Source organism: Drosophila sulfurigaster, chromosome 2R, assembly GCF_023558435.1.
Source record: "Drosophila sulfurigaster albostrigata strain 15112-1811.04 chromosome 2R, ASM2355843v2, whole genome shotgun sequence".
NCBI lineage: Eukaryota > Metazoa > Arthropoda > Insecta > Diptera > Drosophilidae > Drosophila > Drosophila sulfurigaster.
The window spans coordinates 1,025,633-1,041,055 of NC_084882.1; positions in this window are offsets into that span (position 1 = coordinate 1,025,633).

Genomic DNA, 15,423 nt, shown 5'->3' on the forward strand with positions numbered 1-15,423 from the left:
TAATTGCAAAAACTCTTGTGATTTTTCACGTGTCATAGAAAAATACTGAAAAGATGCCAACTATTCCTCAACTTAATACCTCAGAAGTGGTGGATGCCCTCTGCTTCTTCAATATTTTTGTTAATGAGGCCGGTAGTCTCAAGCCTAGGAGCGACCAAGTGTGGAAAGAAGTTAGTCAACGTTTGGGCGGCATGATAAGTCCAGCCACTTTAAATTTCAACGTCAGGGTAAATCGAAACAACATTTTGACTGCCGTAAAGGAACGATGTGGTATTGTGGATATCCCGGCCAATTTTACAATGAATACTACGATTCTCGAAGAGGATTCGGAGTACAATATTGTGGAATCTAAGAAAAATGGACCTTTGCCAATTTTGTATTTTTCCTTGGAATTGGACGATGACGTGTGGGGGTCGATTGCTCCCAGTAAAGAGAAGAGTGAATCGAAAAAAGGCTTGCGATCTGCAAATTATTTACAAGAAAACTGGACTGATGTCATAGCAAGATCGTTATACCAAAAGGTTCCCCTTCCGTGTGCCTTTAATTTCAAAAAGGCAAAAATATCAAGCAAGGAAGAAAGTATCTGGCTGCGCATTGAGGGATACTGCAATGAGTGCCATTCGATTTTAAAAGGACATTGTCTCGTGGAACCTGAGCCCCATTGTGGCATTGGAATATCTGTTACCGTTCCAGATACACGTGGCATAACACATCACCAAAAACGGCGATGCACGGGATCTAGACGAATCGAAATTGGCAACGAGTTGATGTACAAAAAAGCTGCATTATGGAGAAAGGAAGCCACAAAGGATGTGAAGGAAAACGACCCGGAGCCTAGTTACATTCCAAAGTTGCCGACCTTGAAAGCTACGTGAAGAAGCAATGAACACAGATCTTGGAATAAGTACTGACCATGACCCAATTTCATCCTTGTACCTTAAAAAGTATGATGGTGAATTGGCGGGATATATCTTGGATATTGGATTGCATAAATTTTACTGCATTTACTGTACGGGCGCTCAAATGAAGATCTATCTTTCCCAAGTTAAGAAGATCAGGAAAATTTCAGTGGACCCAACTGGATCTGTTGTCTTGCCAATCGTGAAACCGAAAGGAGAAACAAGCTACGTATTTTTATACCAGATTGTGATGAAAGGTGATGATGGCATTCTTCCTATATTTCAGATGATTTCGGCGAAACATAATACGGCCAGCATTCAGTTCTGGCTCAGCCGATTTATAACAAAATCTGGATATTTTCCCCTGGAGCTTGCTTGTGATTTTTCGCTAGCGCTGCTAAATGCCATAAGCTTGAGCTTTAATGAGTGCCGCCTCACCACATACCTTTCGATGTGCTTTAAATCCATAACGACGAAGGATTCTGTACTGCCACGATGCTTCATTCGTCTTGACATCGCTCACCTTATAAAAATGATGTGTCGGAAAAATGTTTTTAAAGGGAAACTAGCCAGCGTGAAGAATTTTTATATTAGATGCATTGGAGTTGCTACGACATGCGAAACTAAGAAAGTTTCGCACAGATGCTTAAATCTATGATGATTGTCGCAATGAGCGAATCGTCGGGACAAATGGAAACTTGAGAATATTTGATAAGTCAGAAAGAGGAGAATTATTTGCTGAAAAAATTGCAACGTTTACTGCCCCAGATTGTGAGGATCCTGTTGAAAGTCCTGAATGCCAGGAAAAGAATCGGACGAAATCGAGGAGGACATACAGGATTTCATAAACGGAATTAGAAGATCTGCAGAAAACGAAGCTGAACTATGCAAATCAACGAACTATAGACCAAACCCTTATTTTCTTCCAGAATTTATAGATCCAGTTTTGAAGTTGGCGCGATATTTCATTTTGTGGACAAATGTACTAAAAAAAAACCATTCGGCTCGGCTTTCGATGTTGGATCTTCGGCATTAGTGGAAGCCTATTTCAAAGACCTTAAAAACTCGGACATGAGTAAGTTTAATCGACCAGTACGAGCGGATAAATTTGTGGTGCGGCATATTTGATGCATCGAAGCGGTCTGCAAGCTGGAGCATGCAGCGATTAAACGAAAAACCAATAAAGTTCCTGGTTTTCTCCAAGACGGAAATCTCAAGCGAGGAGAAAAAAACAATTGTGGAACAGCAATCAGAAAATAGAGTGGAACATCTTATGGAAGAAGAAAACTGGAAAGTAAAAAACAAAATCGTTCAAAATTATCAATTGGATTTCGATGATAATTATGATGATAATGAGAAAATCCACCTGGCTGATCCACCACTGACATATCAGGACCACAAGACCGCTTGCATAGAAGTGCCGGATGATGAAAAACTTACCACAAAGGATGTAGACGTCTCACGTTTAAAGAAAAAGGCTAGAGGCAAATATTTAAAAAAATGTCCGAACATTCAGATGATTCACAATCGACCCCACAGAAGGAAAAAGGATGAAATATTGCAAAATGGCGGCGTTGTGGGACCATTGTTGATTGGTAAGCAATTAATCCAATTTAAGAACACGTGTCCTTTTGATTCATTTGCAGAAATTTTAAGCACGGCATACATCGACAACATGTATTACAAGGAACATTTGGACCATTACTACTCAGACAACTTAACAGTGTCGCTTATAAAAAAATATGCAGTCGAAGGAATTTCTAAGAATCTTTACAATGAAAGAGGACTCATATTAATCAGTTTGTTTGAAGAGGAAGACTGCATTGTTCGTTGCCATGCCAATATTGGAACGTTTATTGGACAAATATTGAGCGGAATTCCGAGCTATGACAGACGAGGGAACCACAACCATTGCGCACAAAGAATATCTTCGCGGGAACGGATAGAACTTCTAGATGGAACAAAAGTCATCAATCTCGGAGTTTACGACGCATTGGTAAGTTCTATAAATGATTTTTTTGAAATCAAAAATGTTCTTTGTAGGCATTGCAATACACAAGGACAAATGGCAACGTCTCCAGGGCCCCATATCATTATCGATACGGAATTTGTGTTGGATACCCAGTTCCATAAAAAATTCCCTTCAGACCTGTTGGGGACGGCAACATTGCAACAGTTGCCGACCGAAATTATGATTGGGGACACAAAATACATTTTGAGCGGCGCAATAGAATACGTGGCATCGGTGTCTTCAACTGGAATCGGTCATTATATTGGCTACTGCCTTATGATAACAGGCTGCTGGGAAGTTCACAACGATTTATATAAGCAATGGCACAAATTTTCGGCCTTGCATACAAAAATGAAAATCCATATTGTGATATATACACGGACTGCATAGATATAATTCGTAATTCTGTACTCTATCTTATGAATAAATTTTTAAATATTTTTAATCTACCTGTTTTATGGCCTCGTTAAGCATTTTAACATAATTTAAGGGTAAATCCAAAATTTTTAAGAAAATTAGAAATACCTTTTACCTGTATCTTGATATTAAGGCACACATTTTTGAAACACCCTTTTGAATGAATTCCACCAAAAGGTAGTGAATGAGAAAAGAATAAAAAAGGACACACCTGTTTTATGACCATATAATGACAGAAAATATTTATATAACCTGTTATGGGCTTGAAGGCTTTAGTAGTTTATGGAATTTCAAGAAAAATTATACTAATAGTCATAAAATAAATTACATACAAAATGGGCAAACGGAAAAAGTATGAACATTTTTGGAATTATGCATAAATTTTAAAAACTAAAGGGTGGGCAATCGAAAATAGTGATTGGGCAGTCTGAAAAAGTCAAAAAAATTTTGAAAAATTTTGAAATTTGGCAAAAATTTTAGACTTTGAAAGTTGGGCAAACGATGAATTTGTATGGGCCATAGGCTGAAATCACAAAAGTATGAAAATTTTTTAAATTAAGCAAAATTTGGAAATTCTAAAAGGTGGGCAAACGAAAATAGCGAATGGGCAGTCTGAAAAAGTAAAAAAAATTTGAAAAATTTTGAAATTTGGCAAAAATTTGAGACTTTGAAAGTTGGGCAAACGATGAATTTGTATGGGCCATAGGCTGAAATCAAAAAAGTATGAAAATTTTTTAAATTAAGCAAAATTTTGAAATTCTAAAGGGTGGGAAAACGAAAATAGCGAATGGGCAGTCTGAAAGTCAAAAAATTTGAAAAATTTTGAAATTTGGGAAAAATTTGAGACTTTGAAAGTTGGGCAAACGATGAATTTGTATGGGCCATAGGCTGAAATCAAAAAAGGATGAAAATTTTTAAATTAAGCAAAATTTTGAAATTCTAAAGGGTGGGCAAACGAAAATAGCGAATGGGCAGTCTGAAAAAGTAAAAAAAATTTGAAAAATTTTGAAATTTGTCAAAAATTTGAGACTTTGAAAGTTGGGCAAACGATGAATTTGTATGGGCCATAGGGTGAAATCAAAAAAGTATGAAAATTTTTTAAATTAAGCAAAATTTTGAAATTCTAAAGGGTGGGCAAACGAAAATAGCGAATGGGCAGTCTGAAAAAGTCAAAAAAATTTTAAAATTTGGCAAAAATTTGAGACTTTGAAAGTTGGGCAAACGATGAATTTGTATGGGCCATAGGCTGAAATCAAAAAAGTATGAAAATTTTTTAAATTAAGCAAAATTTTGAAATTCTAAAGGGTAGGCAAACGAAAATAGCGAATAGGCAGTCTGAAAAAGTCAAAAAAATTTGAAAAATTTTGAAATTTGGCAAAAATTTGAGACTTTGAAAGTTGGGCAAACGATGAATTTGTATGAGCAATCAAAAAAGTTGAAAACCTTCAAATTTTTCAAAATTTTGAAATTCTGAGATATGGGCAGACTTGAAAACACTTGAGGCTACCGTTGTAGAGCTTTAGTTTTCATAATTTCGAGGTGTGGGCGATCGAGTTTGAGTCATTCATGCCGAAAAAATGTCAAAATTTTTCAAAATTCAAAATTTCGAAAACGAAAAATTTTTCGAAAAACTAAAAGATGGGCAAACATGGGCAAACGATTTTAAAGCGATTTCCGCAAAAAAATTTTGAAAAAAAAAATTTTTGAATTTTCGAAAAAAAATTTTTCATAATTTCGAAACTAAGGGTGGGCAAAAAAATGTTTCCTGGGTTAACATGGGCAAACGATTTAAAGCAATGGGCACCAATTTTTTTTTTTAATATCTCAAATCACTGGACCCAGCTTCTCTGAGCTTCTATGGTCTGTATCTGTCGTTTGCTCATGCTGCCGAATTCGCGCTGATCGTCTCCTTACTAAACGTCGCTGACTATTTCTAATATACTCCTGATCCTGATCAGCTCTACGATTCCTCTGCGAACTTGCATTACTTTCCCTCTCTTTTACAACATAATCGTTATTTTCCCTATTCCTTCTATTTCTTAACTGCCTAGAACGTGCTCTTTGTGATGTAGACTGTCTACTAACTCGCGGCATTTCTACAAAAAATCTGCACTTAAATAATATAATTAATAACTATTAGTAATTATTATATGTTAATTATATATATTAATTAAATGAAATTAGATAACAATTGAAAAATTTTACATATTAATTATGAATTTTTACATACGGTGTTTCTCCTAGGGAGGACACGATGCAAAAGAGATAGCACCGATACACGATTCACAATGAACGATTATTTCCCTAAAAATATTGATTTTTATATATATCGGTATTTGCAAAATAAGACATCGATTCCTTAGCATCGGTGTCAATAAGATTATCAGAAAATGTCGCCTAAAAAATCAGTGCTGGGTGTATCACTGAATTATGCAATAAATTGTAATAAATTTAAAAAATTGAATAAAACGTTTCTAATTACTATGTTTTCAAACAAAATGATAATTATTTATTTGCATATCCGATATATATTCTTGGTTTGACATTCCAATTCAATCTGCGTAATTTAACACCAATCTAATACTAAATACACATACAATATTGCAATATTGTAAAATTATGCGACCGATTTATTATCAAGCATCGATATATCGCGTAAAATCGATGTCGATAAAACCATCGTAAAATATACCTACAACATCAATGTATCGTTGCACGATCTATCGATGCTTTCAGCAGCATTATTGCGTACACAATGGCGACACAGAAAAAAAAGCTAATACTCTGCCCCAGCACAAAGTTAAAATGTCATTATGTTCACACGTAGACACGCACTTATCTTAAGATCCCATTGCAATGCCCAAAATCGAAATATCTTTCAAATCAAACATTAGCCCTGAAAATTGCGTTCTTTTCGTTTTTACTTTTACCGCAAAAAAACTGTTACTAGCAGCAATAAACAACAATGTAATAATTTGTACATCAAGTCCAAGTAAACCAGAAAAGGCTCAGAACGCCATTAGTTAATACAACATTTTTGAACATAACGGACAATTGAAAATATGTACATATGTACATGTATACGTACACGTGCATTCACATGCATGCATAAATACACACACATGTATCTATGTGTGTAAAAACGCATTATTGTTGCATTAAAGCGGCTAATAATTATTACCATTTATTAAAATTGCTTCTCGAATATCTTATAAGATTCTTTTCGACCACAATCAACAACTGTTAAGAATATTTAGTTTAGTTTAGTTTAGATCTAGTTGGTCAACCAAATGAGGCATGCTGCAGCAGCCGTTTGTCGCCATAATAACTTTGACAAGGGCGGAAGTGGGCGTGGCAAAAATTTGAAACCAATTTGATCTGAATTATTGTATATAACATTGAAAAAAAAAATGTATGAGTCCCGACCGGGACTCGACCCGGCGCCCTACCAAATGTTGGGCTTGTACACTACCAGCACACACAATATAGGCGAGCATGTATGTAGATATATAGACGCATACATATGTACATACAAACGAAAGCATAGCAGACGTTTTTGCCCATACAAAAGTATTTCTTTAATAACATCCACAATGCTAATTTAAAATTATTGTAAATACGATTAAAAAAAAAAAAGTTTTGTACCCTGAGCGGGCTCGAACCCGAGTACCCCGAGTACCACAACACGCATAAGCTTGCACTCTACCAATAGAGCTATCGCAGTGCCCTATGCATACAGATACAAATATAAAGGCGAACATGTATATACGTATACGCATACATACAAGTGTACACTTGAAATGCAGTTAACTTTTCAAGTCAGTGAACTCAAGTAGCTCATATAATCGAACCACTTGGTTAAATACAAGCCCCGATTTCATTGCAAACTGTTAATCGCAATTTTGCAGTGAATGACAAAAGGAATACATAATAAAAGGATTTATGTAAAATAGCTAAAATTGCCAAAAGAGAAATAAAAAGTTGCTAAATTTGTAGTTAAGCATTTTTAACTTTAAAAGTTGGAAATTAACTAAAGCAACTAAATTGCTAAACTGGCAGCACTGCTTCACAGTTTCACAATTTCACAATTTGTATTTAGCTAATGAGTGAACGAACTAAGTTCGCACATGAACTATAAACAGAATCGAACTATAATGCAAATTTTATGAGTAAACCTCAAAATACATCCTATCGGTAAAAGAGCTATCGGAACTTTTTAAAAAGTGCCAAAAGTAGCCGAAGCTTTGAAAAAAAATGCTAGATTTCTAGCTAATAGCATTTCACAAAATCTTATGGTTTTTGCAGTTTCAAAATAGCTAGATATAGCAATAAATTAACTAAAATGGCAACACTGGATGTAAGGCAATAATTTGACGCACGTTGCTGTGACTGCATTGTTGGTGTTTGTAAGCGCTGTTTTTTATGTTATCTCTCGCACTGTATTTGTTGACACAAATGTAACACTGATAAACTGACAATGCACAGTGCATTGGCTTTGGCCGGCAAAGTGCACACTGCAGTTCGAAATGTGTGGTATAAAAATCTTAGCTCAAAATGCTAAAAATCAAAATAAGTTTAGACATTAACGTTTTTCAAATATTATATTTACCAATTATATTACATATGCTTGTAAAAATAAATGTACTTCGTACTATGCTTGCTATCGATAACAAGCTTAACTTGAGACTGTGCAAATTTAATCGTATTTGAAACTACGAACATAGGATGGCGCCTAAAAAAACTGCTTGAATAAACTCCTTGCCTTGCTGCGATTGGTCAGATATTTCCCTTGCTCTTACTTCGCTCTGCTTACTTTTCTTTTCCCCAGAATGGCATTGAAATTGGAACAAACAAAAGAAATACACAATTTATAACGCTGTTGACAGTTAAACCAAAGAATGTACAATGCTTAGCATGTGTGTGCTTGTCAAAAGATAGCTTAGGTGTCCCGTATGAATAACTCATCCATAAGTTCGGCCAGGAATCGGGATTCAACCACTTCCCAATTGTGTTTCGTGTCATGCTAAGACCGTGACTGCAAGAATTTCCTGGAGATCGCTAGATGAATCTTCTTGTAGAAAGCTTCTTGCAATGAGTCTGGTGTACGCGCCCTCTAAGCGCAACGCGTAATTTCCTAACGCCTACTTTTCTCGAACATGTGCAATTTTGTGTATCATACGTCATTTGTTTTGTGAGTGCCGTACAAGAAAGTTGATTTTTTCCTACGCGTCTTTTATAAAACAATCAGATGTAAGTTTATATTTTTTCACTCTACTTCTAATAGTCTAATCTTATGTAAGTAAAGAATACTATTTGCATTTGCCAGCAGCCTGTGAACATTGTGGGAGTGACCAGCCAGCAGCCTCTGGACATTGTGACCAGCCAGCAGCCTGTGAACATTGCGGAACAGACCAGCCAGCAGCCTCTGAACATTGAACTAGAAGTGCGCCAAGAAATGGGGCGAATTCAAAACAAACTGGGCCATATACTCGCCATACTGAGCCAAATTGCCAATATTGTTGTACCGGCAAAAACAGTTCCCCTTGCGATCGGAGGAGGACATCGCCATACTCAATACGAAAATAGAGGAATCTCCACTAAAGTATGTGGCGATGTTCAGGAGGATGCTCTGCCCAGATGGTATACTAAAAAACTTGGAGCGGATCTTCTACAAGGATGTGCTTATGGGGATGAACTACGCCGGTACTGCAAAGATGAAGGCATTCAACAAGTACCGCCATTTGAACAATGCCATGTTTGAAGCTCTCAAGACTGACAACTATAGCTTTGAGGACCACAAAAAAGCTGTGCGAGAGGCGTTTTTCAAATTTAAAAATAGAAATTACAAGGCCAATTAGAAAAATTAGAAAATAATAATAATATAATTGTTTAGTAATAAGTTTAACTAATTAGAGAACATAACTATAGTTTTAAGTACTCAATGTTTTAGTTTTAATAAATTTAATATGAATTATAATAAACATTTTATTTACTGCATATATTTTTGAGCGTATTTTTATTTTGCATATTCCGAACTACGCACGAGAATCTAAGCACAGATTTTCTGCTAGAGCTGGATCACATATTTTCTACGAGAAACGTCGAGTATAAATTCTGCCAGCGCAGCCAAGGGAAATTTAAATTTCCCTTTGGCAGAATTTATACTCGACGTTTCTTGTAGAAAATCAGTTCCGCATATACGGCAAACTGAAAGGATAAATTCTTTTCTCATCTTGTGTCTACACAAGACGCAACTGGAAGAAAACTTGTATATTGTCTACTACTAAAACACAATTGGGCGGTCGATTTACATGCAACCGTCCGCCAACTAATTCTGCGAAAAAATACTCTTTAAGGGTTGCGCGTAAGAAGCCGCTGCTTTTGAAAGTAAGTGTTGAAAAGCTCTTAACTTTTGCTGTCAAAATGAGGATCAAGCCGAACAACTATTGGGATTTTCTGACGAAACCAAAATAATGCTGAACTACAATGATGGACCAACTGGAGTATGGCGCAATCCGTTTACAGCTTTAGATCAGTGCAACATCATTCCGACAGTAAAATTTGGCAAATTGTCAGTGATGGTTTGGGGATACATTAGCAGCAAGGGATTGGGAGAGCTTGCGTTTATTGAAAACACAATGAATGCTGAGCAATATCTCTCCATTCTCAATACAAATTTGGGGCAAAGTGCGGACAAATTTGGCTTTATTTTTGATAATAAGCCTACATTTAAATTTTATCAGGACAATGACAGTAAGCATAACGAGCTCACTGTGCGCACATGGCTTCTTTATAATTGTCAAAATGTCACAGATACACCTTCTCAGAGGCCCGACCTGAACCCTATTGAAGATTTGTGAGTTTATTACAAAATACTAAAAATATACCAAATGGCATATGTGGTATATTGGTGTAGAACCGCATTCAAAATATACCTTAGACGGCACAATATACCAGATTGTCAGCCAAAGCAACTAAGACCCCTAGTAAGTAGGCGTTTTTGCCCATACAAAAGTATTTCTTTAATAACTTCCAAAATTTTTATCTGATCGCAACCAAATTCTCAGGAATCATAACTACTATAGTTATTATTGTATATACCGAAACTCGCAACTCTAGCTTTTAGCTTACGCTTGTTATTCGAATTTTTTTGATTTGCAGGGGCGGAAGTGGGCGTGGCACAAATTTGAAACAAACTTGATCTGCATGCAAACATAACAAATGCTGTCGAAAAAAATGTTAATGTTTTTTTCACTGTAAAGACGGTCGGGTCGCACAAATTCTGTCAGAGAATTGCCCATATTACATACATTTATTTAATGTGCATGAAACTTAGTTTATAATTTTATTTTTTTAATTATATAAGTTATTAAAGTCATCAGCTCCAGTGTTGTGATTTCGCTGTCCGCTGGGAATCCTGGGAGATGAAATATGTTGGAGGAAACTATTCCCCTTTAATCACTGGCCTTGTGGCTCTGTGAAGTTTCCAATAAAAAAATATATTAAGTCGATGTAACAAGTGCCGAAGCGTTTATTCGTACGCTGTGGCTGCTTGGTAGCTCTAAACTAAAACTTATAAAATAAACCTCTACAGCTAAAGCTAAGCATCGCGAGTGGAAAAGTACTGGCTACAAATCCGTCGCTGCTTGCTAAGGATAACGGTGCACAATCATTGCGGCACATGAGACTTATTCGCGCGGGTCGCTTAATAAGTTGCCGGCCCGCGCATGCGAGGGCTGCTTAATTAATGTTGGGAAGTGTTGCTTCTTAACTACTCCCCTCTCAAGTTCGTGGCCGGCCTCGGTGACGTCGAGTTGGGCGATGGCTCTTTTTAGCTTCAAAGAGGCACGTCTTCTATGGCTGCATTGGTGAACGATGATTGATGCGCAACTTTTGGCGATCCTCCTGCCTCGACTTTATCTTTGAGTTGGCGTGTGAAGTTTTATGTTCTGCTCGCTCAATCGATGTATTGATGAGAGACTCAGGATCTGATCATGCCCGGTGATGTTGAGAGGTGGGAAAGTGGCGACGCTCGTACATTTGCCCACGACCGCGTTGTGGTTCAAGTACCTCGTATTGTTGATCACTGCTACATGCTCGAACGTGAGGTGCGTTCCCTCCAACATTACCGTGGGCCCCTCGACCACAGTGACTTGGGCGCGTTGCTCATTGATGACGATAGTTCCTTCGTTTATCAGCGCGACTGGCAGCAGGTGGCTCGGTTGAGTGCGGCAATTGACTAGGCCTCCAGCATGCATCTCTCGGGCGCAGCTTTCTCGTTTTGGCTTTTGTAGAAAGTGGCGTAACTGGTGAGCTCGCTAACTGCGAATATTCCATCGTCGCACTCCGCAATGATGTCATCTTGGATTTGTAGGACTGTGTGATTGTGCGATACTGGGAGAATTACGGTTTTCTTACATATTTGCTTAATTCTAGGCTACTCGACTAACATAAGAATTTCATTTTCTGATTGTAATACTTTGATTTTATAAACTTCCATTAAATTAACTACGGGGACTTCTGTGAGCTGATTATCAAATATTGACTTCAAATCATTGGTTTCGACAATTGTAGGATTTATAATATCTGACTTTGCAAGAGTGATTGTTAGTATCAAATTCTGAATTTCTGTAATTAACATGCTTTTCCGAGTCATAAGCGTTTCAAATAAATGTGGGGTGTCTTAGAGATCACCCTTTTTCGCTTGTATTATTTTGTTTACTGTATCTGTGAGTTTATTAATCTGTTTTTGAGTTTCTGTAATAATTTTTAGTGCTGTGCCAAGAAAGTCCAATATTCTGGCCATTCTATGGTGAACTGTTAGGGCGGACAAAACATGTTTCTATGTGCTCTACATCTATGTCTAACAGTTTTCGCATATGCGAGTGGGGAAAAAACAACTTGCGCTGTTGTTAACAAGGTCAACAGGGTAAGAATTATCATGGTGGACCTGTAAGATACATTCTTGTTAGATTTATTGGTTGGTTACTTGATGATAACTACCTAAGGTTGTCTTTATGGACCACCCTCCCTTTAATCAGCACCGTTGTTCCCAAGTCGGCTTGTATCTTCTCTTCGGAACATAAAGGTGATAGTTTGTTACCTAGTCTCTTGTTGTTCTTGATATAGACTGTTTCGCCCACATCAAAAACCCTATTTTGTCTGTCCGGGTTGCACCTGCGTAGTTGGTCTTGTTGTGCTTTTACTATCTTGTTTCTGATAGTTTGGCAAACCTCGTCCGAGGCTGTGTGGATAACATCCAGTGGCCTTTGCCCTGTTACGGAATGCACGCTCCTGTTATATTCAATAACAGCTCTGAGAATTGCTTGTGTTGTGTCGCAGATCTGTTTATCGATTTTAAGACATCTCGCAATCTCGATTAACGTACTATGGAAGCGTTCCACTTGCCCGTTGGAGCAGCTGTGAAGCGGAGGCGCGTTGACCAAATCAATGTTGAATTGATTTTTTTAGTAGCGAGGTGATTGTTTCTGAGCTGAAAGATGCCTCATTGTCACAATAAATGGTTTTTGTATTTGGGAAGAGGTTAACCGCTTGCAGTATGGGGCTAATTATGTCCGTTATTGACATGGATACTATCGGTTGTACAATCGCAAACTTTGAAAACTTGTCGATGCAAGTTAGGAATAATTTTTTATCGGTTGAGAATATGTCGATATGAAGTATCTCGTCTGTGTGAGTTGGGGTAGGCGTTTCACCAAGTTCTTGTTTTTTTCGGGCGCCTGTCGTATTTTCCTTTCATACATACTTTGCAATTTATTACTATTTCGTTGGCTATCTTGACCATTTTTGGAAAGTAGTAATCCCGCTTAACCTGTTTGACGTTTTCTGGAGCTGCTCTATGAGCTCGATTGTGTTCGGTACTTAGGATTTCTCTTTGCTCATCTTTGTTGGTGATATCTGACACAATCGTTTTGCAGTGCCGAAACTTGGTCGACGGAAATAGTGTGCTCAACTTGTGTTGCACAGCGGCCAACGTTGGTAGGTCGCAATGAATCGCGTCAACCACCTCAGGATTGACGGCATTTCTCAATGTTTCGGTTAGATTGCATTTGTCCGTGAAATGTATTATGTGGCGAATTTTGCTGCCAAACATAATGATTTTTTGGTGCAGCGCATAGCGCGCCTCTTCTAGGACCATTTGGTTCCTGAAGCCGTTTATAGGTTGGTCAATCGTTTGGATTGTGAAAGTAAGTGACTCTTCACTATGAATCGTAGCTACGTCAGATTGGGGTTTACTTCGCAGAACATTTATGTTCTGACGCGATAGTGCGTCGGCTACGTGATTGTTATTCCCTGGTTTATAGAAGATTTTTGCATTATGCTCTTCTATAAACACTTTCCATCTCTTGATTTTTGCGTTGGTGTTTTTTCAGACACCGCAAAGGTAAGTGGTTGATGGTCAGTGTAGATGCGGAGCTCTCTGGTACCATACAGATAATTCTGCAATTTACCGAGTGACCACACGATTGCTAAAAGCTCCCTTTCATTGGTGGCGTAATGAGTCTCACACTGTTTTAACGTGCGTGAGATCATTGTTATTGGCCTACCTTCTTGGGACAACACTGCACCAATGCCATTTGCAGAAGCGTCAGTGATCAGATCGAAAGGTTTTTTGAAGTCAGGATACATTAGTATGACATCTTCTGATGCTAAAATGTTCCTTAGCCGTTCGAACGCATCGCGTTGCGTGTCGTTGAACTCTATCGGGATTTTCCTTGACGTGTGTTTGCTGACAGAACCATTTTCACCTTTTAATATATTGGTTAATGGTCTAGCTATTGAGGCGAAGTCTTTTACGAATACTCTATAATAGCTAGCTAGGCCTAGGAACGATCTTAGCGCATATAGGTTCGTTGGTTCGACGTACTCTTGGATTGCTTTGACCTTTTCAGGGTCCGTTTTGGCACCGTCTCTGGTTACGACAAAGCCGAGGTATTCGACGCTGTTTTTGAAAAACTGAGTTTTTTTCTTTGGCTACTCTCATGTTGGCCTCTAGTAGGCGTTGTAGTACTATGTCAATGTGTCGAACATGGTCCTGTTTATTTTCTGAAAATATTATTACATCATCAACGTAGACCTAACAACATTTCCCTATTTGCTCTCTTAGGACGTCATCAATTGCTTTTTGAAAAATGCTCCCGGCATTCTTCAATCCAAAGGGCAATCGGCAGAATTCGTATTTTCCACCGTTCACAGAGAACGATGTTTTTTTCTCGATCTTTTTCTGCTAGGTATATCTGATGATACCCAGACTTTAAGTCGAGAGTTGTGAAAAATTTTGCTTTACCCAGATTCGCTAGAAAAATTGGGATACTCGGCATTGGGTAGCGGTCGGCAACAGTTCGATCGTTTAACTTCCTAAAGTCAATTACGAGTCGTTTGTTTTTGTTGCCCTCGGCATCGAACCCTTTCTTGTCGACAACCCAAGCTGGGCTGTTGTACGCGGATCTTGACGGTCTAATGATACCGCCTTCCAGCAGTTGTGAGATTTCGTTGTTAACGAAATCCGACACACCATTCGGATATGGGTACAGTTTTGAATATATTGGTTCATCATCTTCGGTACGAATTGTGGCAATGACAGACGTATTGAACGGCAATGCCTCGTTAGAGGTCGAAAATGCCTTTATTCTTTTTGCTATCATTCGCCTGAACTCTTCTTTTACATTTTCGGGTACTATTTTATCACTGACTTTAGTGAAATTTACATTATCACATAAGTGAAATTTCAGTGGCTCATTCTTGTCTCGGTAGCTTAACCCTCTAAGCCCCAAGAGTGCCTTGAGGCACTCACTTACATTGCGTTATTGTGGAAAGTGGCATTAGAGGGTTAAGCAATTGTTCTTCAAATTTAGTGTTGCCCCAGCCTGCGCTAGCAGATCGAAACCTATGATGGCGTCAAATGCGTCGAGAGTATCTAAAATGAAGAATGTTGCGTTCTGTCCAAGAATTTTCAGTGAACACTTTTTACTTATTTCACTGGATCCATGTATGGAATTTACAGTGAATGGGGTGCCGACCGTAGTTACGCTCTTTAACTCCTTTACGGGTCTCACGTAATTCTTTACCGCCCCC